Source organism: Dendrobates tinctorius, unplaced genomic scaffold (genome assembly GCF_039654945.1).
Source record: "Dendrobates tinctorius isolate UK_male_01 unplaced genomic scaffold, ASM3965494v1 ptg000084l, whole genome shotgun sequence".
NCBI lineage: Eukaryota > Metazoa > Chordata > Amphibia > Anura > Dendrobatidae > Dendrobates > Dendrobates tinctorius.
In genome coordinates this window covers 51,376,178-51,385,534 of record NW_027361752.1, presented here as the reverse complement: position 1 = coordinate 51,385,534, position 9,357 = coordinate 51,376,178, and positions in this window count along the sequence as shown.

Genomic DNA, 9,357 nt, shown 5'->3' with positions numbered 1-9,357 from the left:
AATTATCTACAAAGAGTATGGCATGGAACATGTAATGGCCCTATCTATTACCATTGTGGATGTGATGTAGATTGTGCTGCTTTCACAAATACAGTATCACTGCGGTGTTCTTTCCAATGCTGGAATGATGATAAAGATGAGTGCTGGTGCAGTTTACTGACAGCCAATGAGTGGGCAGTGGGTGGTGCTGGTCACTGGAGCTTGGTGGGAGCTTCACGCATACACTGCACCAAATCTGCTGCTGTGTGAAGACATCAGTGACACAGTGCTGTCTCATTCACACAGCAGAGGCTTTGTCACACAACAGATTACATCAGTGACTGCCATCCCCTGTGCAGATTAGAAGCTGCAGACCCCCATCACTGGCCAACACACAGTCTGTTCTCACTGCTGCCAGCAGCCTGGGACAGTGAGGGAAGGAATTACTGATAATGAGTTATGTATTGTAATCATGGAGGGGACCAGAATACAGGACGATTTTCCCTCCTCACTAGAGTTTCACTTTCCATAGATCACTGTTCAGTGTGTGTCTGGGGGAGGAGCAGCTGGGTGGTTCTGCTCTCTGCACTGAGGCTGCTCGAGGGGGAGGATTTGTTACTGTGTGAGGAGGGCTTGTTCATGTGGACGGGGAGGGCCTGTTTCTATGGAGGGCAGGTTTTTAGTAGAGTAGGAGGAAACGGCCAGTTCTCATTTCAATGCCAGAACACCCCCCCTTGGACGTTCTGATCAGAAGCAAGAGAGTGATATCTAGAAAACCCTTCAAACTGGTGACAGAAGGTAAATTATTTATTGCCACCATTCTGCAGCCCAGATATGTACTGAGATTATGTGAAAAGCCCGAACAACCCATTTAACATGTGCCACCCTGTTTTTAAAGGGACCAAAAGTAATTGGACAATTGACTCCAAGGCTATTTCATGGACAGGTGTGGGCAATCCCTTCGTTATGTCATTCTCAATTAAGCAGATAAAAGGCCTGGAGTTGATCTGAGGTGTGGTGCTTGCATTTGGAAGGTTTTGCTGTGAAGGAAACAAGCTGTCAAAGGAGCTCTTCATGCAGGTGAAACAAGCCATCCTTAAGCTGCAAAAACAGAAAAAACCCATCCGAGAAATTGCTACAACATTAGGAGCGGCAAAATCTACAGTTTGGTACATCCTGAAAAAGAAAGAAAGCACTGGTGAAATCAGCAATGCAAAAAGACCTGGGCACCCACGGAAGACAACAATGGTGGATGATCGCAGAATAATCTCCATGGTGAAGAGAAACCTCTTCACAACAGCCAACCAAGTGACCAACACTCTCCAGGAGGTAGGCGTATCAATACCCAAATCTACCATAAAGAGAAGACTGCATGAAAGTAAATACAGGGGGTTCACTGCACGGTGCAAGCCACTCATAAGCATCAAGAATCAAAAGGCTAGACTGGACTTTGCTAAAAATTATCTAAAAAAGCCAGCACAGTTCTGGAAGAACATTCTTTGGACAGATGAAACCAAGATCAACCTCTACTAGAATGATGTAAAGAGAAAAGTATGTCGAAGGCGTGGTACAGCTCATGATCCAAAGCATACCACATCATCTGTAAAACACGGCGGAGGCAGTGTGATGGCTTAGGCATGCATGGCTGCCAGTGGCACTGGGTCACTAGTGTTTATTGATGATGTGACACAGGACAGAAGCAGCCGAATGAATTCTGAGGTATTCAGAGCCATACTGTGTGCTCAGATCCAGCCAAATGCAGCCAAACTGATTGGTCGTTGTTTCATGCTACAGATGGACAATGACCCAAAACAGGAGTTTATTAAAGCAAAGAAGTGGAATATTCTTGAATGGCCAAGTCAGTCACCTGATCTCAACCCAATTGAGCATGCATTTCACTTGTTAAAGACTAAACTTCAGACAGAAAGGCCCACAAACAAACAGCAACTGAAAACCACCGCAGTGAAGGCCTGGCAGAGCATCAAGAAGGAGGAAACACAGCGTCTGGTGATATCCATGAGTTCAAGACTTCAGACAGTCATTGCCAACAAAGGGTTTTCAACCAAGTACTAGAAATGAACATTTTATTTTACAATTATTTAATCTGTCCAATTACTTTTGGTCCCTTTAAAAACAGGGTGGCACATGTTAAGGAGCTGAAACTCCTAAACCCTTCATCCAATTTTAATGTGGATACCCTCAAGTGAAAGCTGAAAGTCTGAACTTCAACTGCATCTGAATTGTTTTGTTTAAAATTCATTGTGATAATGTCTAGAACCAAAATTAGAAAAATGTTGTCTCTGTCCAAATATATATGGACCTAACTGTACATTACATTACTGATCCTGTACTGATCCTGAGTTACATCCTGTTGCCAAACTTTTTGGCAACAATGCCAAACGATATGTTTGGCATAAAGGCAACACAGCTCATCACCCTGAACACACCATCCCCACTGTCAAACATGGTGGTGGCAGCATCATGGCTTGGGGCTGCTTTTCTTAAGCAGGGACAGCGAAGATGGTTACAATTGATGGGAAGATGGATGGAGCCAAATACAGGACCATTCTTGAAGAAAACCTGTTGGAGTCTGCAAAAGACCTGAGACTGGGACAGAGATTTGTCTTCCAACAAGACAATGATCCCAAACATAAAGCAAAATCTACAATGAAATGGTTCACAAATAAACATATCCAGGTGTTAGAATGGCCAAGTCAAAGTCCAGACCTGAATCCAATCGAGAATCTGTGGAAAGAGCTGAAAACTGCTGTTCACAAACGATCTCTATCAAACCTCACTGAGCTCGAGCTGTTTGCCAAGGAAGAATGGGCGAGAATTTCAGTCTCGATGTACAAAACTGATAGAGACATACCCCAAGCGACTTGCAGCTGTAATCGCAGCAAAAGGTGGCACAACAAAGTATTAAGTTAAATGGGGCCGTGTAATATTGCACGCCCTACATTTCAGTTTTTGAATTTCAACAAAAATTTAAAATAACCAATAAATTTCATTCAACTTTGCAATTGTGTCCCACTTGTTGTTGATTCTTCACCAAAAATTTACATTTGGTATCTTTATGTTTGAAGCCTGATATGTGGGAAAAGGTTGAAAAGTTCCAGGGGACGAATACTTTCGCAAGGCACTGTACATCCTGTATTATACCCCAGAGCTGCACTCATTATTCTGCTGTGCAGTCACTATCTACGCACATTACATTACTGATCCTGAGTTACATCCTGTATTATACTCCAGAGCTGCACTCACTATTCTGCTGGTGCAGTCACTGTGTACATACATTACATTACTGATCCTTAGTTACATCCTGTATTATACTCCAGAGCTGCACTCACTGTTCTGCTGGTGCAGTCACTGTGTACATACATTACATTACTGATCCTGAGTTACATCCTGTATTATACCCCAGAGCTGCACTCATTATTCTGCTGTGCAGTCACTATCTACGCACATTACATTACTGATCCTGAGTTACATCCTGTCTTACACTCCAGAGCTGCACTCACTATTCTGCTGGTGCAGTCACTGTGTACATACATTACATTACTGATCCTGAGTTACATCCTGTATTATACTCCAGAGCTGCACTCACTGTTCTGCTCGTGCAGTCACTGTGTACATACATTACATTACTGATCCTGTACTGATCCTGAGTTACATCCTGTATTATACCCCAGAGCTGCACTCACTATTCTGCTGGTGCAGTCAATGTGTACATACATTACATTACTGATCCTGAGTTACATCCTATATTATGCCCCAGAGCTGCACTCAGGTGCGGACTGGGACTGAAATTCAGCCCTGGCATTTGCAATCACACAGTCCCATGTTGTCCCAGTCTCCAAGCACCGGATGAGATATATTACTAATATCACCCTGGATGGAGGAACCAAGATTTACTACAAGACCAATATTTCTAATGATACCCGTGACCTGCTGGGGTAAGTGATGAGTCGGCAACTTTGTGCTCCATCACAACTCTTAACAGTATGGGTGTCTTGAGAACACTGATTCTGCTAAAATTTGCCAGATGGCCAGTCCCCAGCCCTGGCTGCACTCAGGCACTCACTATTCTGCTGGTGCAGCTGTGGGGAAGGTGACTTGATGGACAGACGTGACTGGTAGTAGGAGGGGACGGTTTGTGCACCAAGAGATGGAGATTGACAGGATAGAAGGGTGACAGCTGGGAAAGGTAGATAGGAGGGTGTAGTACTGAGAAATGACCACAAGATGGCAGGAGAGAGTAGTTGAGGACTGAACATCAGCTTATGGCTCAAGAAAGCTTAGTCATGGGGGGCGGGGAAATAGGAACCCAGGAGGGGAATTCCCCAGTGAGAAAGGGGATAAATAGAACTGGTTGGGGTTTCAGACTAGTCTAGTCCCAGGAGGAGCTCAGGAAAGGAAGACTCAGGACTAGAGTTGAGCGAAACGGGTCGAAAAAATTCAAAAGTCGCCGACTTTTGGCAAAGTCGGGTTTCATGAAACGAAACCCGACCCTAGGATGAGGTCGGCCACGAGGTCGGCGACTTACGCGCCAAAGTCGCGTTTCAAAAGTTTGTTTTGCGCTCTTTTTCAGCCAATCAGGATCCACGGACACTGTGGGCAACGTGATGACATAGGCACGGGTCACCACCATCTTTCAGAAGGGCATGCAAGTGATTGGCTTGCTTTGGTGGGCGTCACAGGGGGTATAAAAGGGCGTGCACGCCGACCGCCATCTTACTTCTGCCGATCTTAGTATAGGGAGAGGTTGCTGCTGATTCTGTAGGGAGAGCGTTAGGCAGGGAAGAAGACAAAAGAACTGCTTCTGCTGCTAGCGATTTGGCCTGCACAACACACAAGTCACTGTGTGTGCAGTGCAAGGGGAGGCTATATTGTGGTGTATCAGTGGTGTTGGTTGTTGGGCTGCCTTCTAAGGCTTCCTGACACGCTGGCATTGCTGTTTACCCACTGCTCCGCAAACTGCTTTTTTAAAAGCAATCCAATCTCCCTTATCCTCTAGTCACTTTTGTCACAGCTGTGCCATCGAGCGTGTCACATAGCGCTCAGATGTCAGTGGGCCTCACACAATCTACAAGTGTCCAGTGTCCAAAAGTGTACGCAGAGATTCAAAATCTCCATTATCCTCTCGTCACTTTGGTCACAGGCAGCTGTGCCATCGAGCGTGTCACATAGCGCTCAGATATCAGTGGGCCTCACACAATCTACAAGTGTCCAGTGTCCAAAAGTGTACGCAGAGATTCAAAATCTCCATTATCCTCTTGTCACTTTGGTCACAGGCAGCTGTGCCATCGAGCGTGTCACATAGCGCTCAGATATCAGTAGGCCTCACACAATCTACAAGTGTCCAGTGTCCAAAAGTGTACGCAGAGATTCAAAATCTCCATTATCCTCTCGTCACTTTGGTCACAGGCAGCTGTGCCATCGAGCGTGTCACATAGCGCTCAGATATCAGTGGGCCGCACACAATCCACAAGTGTCCACTGTCCACAAGTGTACGCAGAGATTCAAAATCTCCATTATCCTCTCGTCACTTTGGTCACAGGCAGCTGTGCCATCGAGCGTGTCACATAGCGCTCAGATATCAGTAGGCCGCACACAATCCACAAGTGTCCAGTGTCCAAAACTGTACGCAGAGATTCAAAATCTCCATTATCCTCTCGTCACTTTGGTCACAGGCAGCTGTGCCATCGAGCGTGTCACATAGCGCTCAGATATCAGTGGGCCTCACACAATCTACAAGTGTCCAGTGTCCAAAAGTGTACGCAGAGATTCAAAATCTCCATTATCCTCTCGTCACTTTGGTCACAGGCAGCTGTGCCATCGAGCGTGTCACAAAGCGCTCAGATATCAGTAGGCCTCACACAATCTACAAGTGTCCAGTGTCCAAAAGTGTACGCAGAGATTCAAAATCTCCATTATCCTCTCGTCACTTTGGTCACAGGCAGCTGTGCCATCGAGCGTGTCACATAGCGCTCAGATATCAGTAGGCCTCACACAATCTACAAGTGTCCAGTGTCCAAAAGTGTACGCAGAGATTCAAAATCTCCATTATCCTCTCGTCACTTTGGTCACAGGCAGCTGTGCCATCGAGCGTGTCACATAGCGCTCAGATATCAGTAGGCCTCACACAATCTACAAGTGTCCAGTGTCCAAAAGTGTACGCAGAGATTCAAAATCTCCATTATCCTCTCGTCACTTTGGTCACAGGCAGCTGTGCCATCGAGCGTGTCACATAGCGCTCAGATATCAGTGGGCCTCACACAATCTACAAGTGTCCAGTGTCCAAAAGTGTACGCAGAGATTCAAAATCTCCATTATCCTCTAGTCACTTTGGTCACAGGCAGCTGTGCCATCGAGCGTGTCACATAGCGCTCAGATATCAGTAGGCCTCACACAATCTACAAGTGTCCAGTGTCCAAAAGTGTACGCAGAGAATCAAAATCTCCATTATCCTCTCGTCACTTTGGTCACAGGCAGCTGTGCCATCGAGCGTGTCACATAGCGCTCAGATATCAGTGGGCCTCACACAATCCACAAGTGTCCAGTGTCCAAAAGTGTACACAGAGATTCAAAATCTCCATTATCCTCTCGTCACTTTGGTCACAGGCAGCTGTGCCATCGAGCGTGTCACATAGCGCTCAGATATCAGTGGGCCTCACACAATCCACAAGTGTCCAGTGTCCAAAAGTGTACACAGAGATTCAAAATCTCCATTATCCTCTCGTCACTTTGGTCACAGGCAGCTGTGCCATCGAGCGTGTCACATAGCGCTCAGATATCAGTGGGCCTCACACAATCCAAAAGTGTCCACTGTCCACAAGTGTGTGCAGAAATTCTAAATCTCCCCTGTCCTATAGACACCTTTTACCTTGTTTTACATTACTATATAGTTTGTTGGATTTTGTCTACATTTCTACCAAAAATGAGGAAGGCTGGTGGAAGAGGCCGTGGAATTGGGCGGGGGTTGGCAGCTGGTAATGATGGTGTTGGTGGTGGATCTGATGGTAGTGGCAAGAGCAAAATAGGACCGAATGCAGGAGGTGCTGACCCTGCGTCATCGTCTGGCTACATAAGGCCTCGAACGCTTAGTTTTCTAGGAGTTGGCAAACCGCTTTTAAAGGCAGAGCATCAGGAAAAAGTTTTGTCTTACATTGCTGACTCAGCCTCCAGCTCTATCGCCTCCTCTTCTTCAGTTGTAAAAAGTAAAAGCACTGAGTCGTCATTGGAGGCTCATGTTCATGAACCACACCTTTCCTTGTGTCCTTCACCCCAACCAAGATTGAAGGATGACGCAGGCCATCCTACTGATTACTCCATGGAGCTGTTTTCACATACCATGCCTGGATTATCAAGTCAAATGGTGAATTACCCAGGCCAAGATGAATCTGACATGGAGTGCACTGATGCACAGCCGCTGATGGATGATTCTGCTGGTACATTCACTCAGAGCACTACATTGTCCTCGCAGTGTACAGAGCCAGATTTTGACCCTGATGAGACTCAGGTGCCCCTTCCCGCACACTATACCACCATACACGGTGAAACAGAGAAAGGTGCACATGACATAGAAGAGGAGGTGATGGATGACCCAGTTGTTGACCCAGATTGGCATCCATTTGGGGAAGAGGGTGCTGCTTCCAATAGCTCAGATGAGGAGCATCCACAGCAGACATCGACATCGCAACAGCTGTTATCTGGCAGGCCCGGAGCACTCCAAAGACAGGTTCCAAACATCAAAAGAGTTGCTGGACAGCTTGTCCAGAGGGTCAAAAGATCACAGCGTGCTAGGCCGCAAAATGTCTGCCAAAGTAGGAAGAGTGCAGTGTGGCACTTTTTTGAACAAAATCCTCATGATCAGGCCAAGGTTATCTGTAAGAAGTGCGCAAAGACCTTTAGCCGAGGGAAAAATCTGAAAAATTTGAATACCAGTTGCATGCTTAGACATTTAACCAGCATGCACTTGCAAGCGTGGACACAACACCAAACCTCAAGTGCCACATGTGCAACTGATCACAACGAAGGTAGTCAGCAACGCTTCATTGTTTCCCCCACTGTAAGCCCACCGGTTAGCACAGCAGCAAATGTTGAGGTGTCGTTGCAAGGCCACAGCAGTCAGGGAATCCCACTGTTATATCAACGAAAGACTGATTCTAGGCCATCAGAAAGAACACCAACTCCATCACCATCATCAACCCTCTCTCAGTCCGCCCTGTCCACCGCTACTTCCACCATATGCAGCTCTCAAGTCCAGCTCACCCTCCCAGACACTATGAGTAGGTCAAGAAAGTACTCAGTCTCTCATCCGCGTACACTGGGTTTGAACGCCCACATTGCCAAACTAATCTCGTTTGAGATGATGCCCTTTCGGTTGGTGGAAAGCACAGCTTTCCGCGAACTCATGGCCTATGCAGTACCACGCTATGACCTACCCAGTCGCCACTTCTTCTCTCGCAAAGCCATCCCAGCCCTCCACCATCATGTGAAAGACCGCATTGTCCATGCACTCAAGCAGTCAGTGAGCGGAAAGGTGCACCTCACAACTGATGCATGGTCCAGTCGGCATGGCCAGGGCCGTTACGTGTCCATCACTGCGCACTGGGTTAATGTGGTGGATGCAGGGTCCACAGGGGACAGCGGTGGTGGGACAGTGCTGCCTAGCCCACGGTATAGGAAACAGTTGGCTGTAGGCGTTCGACCCTCCTCCTCCTCCTCCAGAAGCGAAAGCTCATCCACAGAGCGCAGTCGTACGAGCACTCCATCTGTAGCTGCCACTGTTGCACACGAGGTGTCCCCCTATCGAGCAGCTAGTGGAAAGCGTCAGCAGGCTGTGTTGCAGATGATGTTTTTGGGCGACAGACACACCGCCGAGGTGCTGGCCGAGTACTTGAAGCGACAAACTGAGTCATGGCTGGGCAGTGTACATCTTGAGGCAGGCAAGGTAGTTAGTGATAACGGCCGTAATTTTGTGGCAGCCATAGCCCTTTCAAAACTCAGCCACATACCTTGCTTGGCTCACACATTGAACCTGGTGGTGCAGTGCTTCCTCAAAAATTATCCGGAGTTAACAGCCCTGCTCCAGAAGGTGCGAAGACTGTGCGCGCACATCCGCCGGTCGCCTGTACACTCCGTTCGTATGCAGAAGCTGCAGCGATTGCTCCACCTTCCCAACCACCGCCTCATTATCGACATTGCAACAAGGTGGAACTCCACCCTGCACATGGTGGAGCGGCTGTGCGAGCAGAGGCAGGCCATAATGCATTTGTGGGAGGATACACGGCCAGGCACTTTGAGAGCAGACATGGAGTTGACAGGCGTGCAGTGGTCGAAGCTGAAAGACCTTTGTAAAGTCCTTCAGTGTTT